The following is a 558-nucleotide window of genomic DNA, read 5'->3' on the forward strand; positions in this document are numbered from 1 at the left end:
ATGGTTCATTGGAAGCTGGGCTCAGCGGACGTGAGTTGAGACACGACTCAACTCGGCATAGTAGAGTGTTGAATTCCTCAAATGTGTACTTCATATTAGACGCGATCTTTTTAAAGTGGCTTTTAAAGCTTTTCACACCTGCCTCCCACAGACCACCCATGTGCGGAGCTGCGGCAGGTATGAAATGCCAAGTCAATGCCTGATGGGCATATTTTGATAACGTATTCGTCCGAGCGTCGGATAAAAATGCCTTTAGTTCCGCTTTTAAAGCCCGTGATGCTCCTACGAAATTTGTCCCATTATCTGAGTACACATTTTTTGGACACCCTCGTCTGGAAACGAATCTGGAAAATGCTGCTAAAAACGATTGAGTACTTAGGTCGCTTGTGGCCTCTAAATGAATGGCCTTGGTAGAAAAGCAGACAAATAGACACACATAACCCTTTGACATTCGGCAGCCTCGTCCACGATAACTCTTAATGTCAAATGGTCCAGCAAAATCCACCCCAGCATTGGTAAATGGTCGCGAAAAAGTTGTTCGCTCTTGTGGAAGAATCC

Source organism: Rhagoletis pomonella, unplaced genomic scaffold (genome assembly GCF_013731165.1).
Source record: "Rhagoletis pomonella isolate Grant_MI unplaced genomic scaffold, Rhpom_1.0 Rhpom_scaffold_00008, whole genome shotgun sequence".
Lineage (NCBI taxonomy): Eukaryota > Metazoa > Arthropoda > Insecta > Diptera > Tephritidae > Rhagoletis > Rhagoletis pomonella.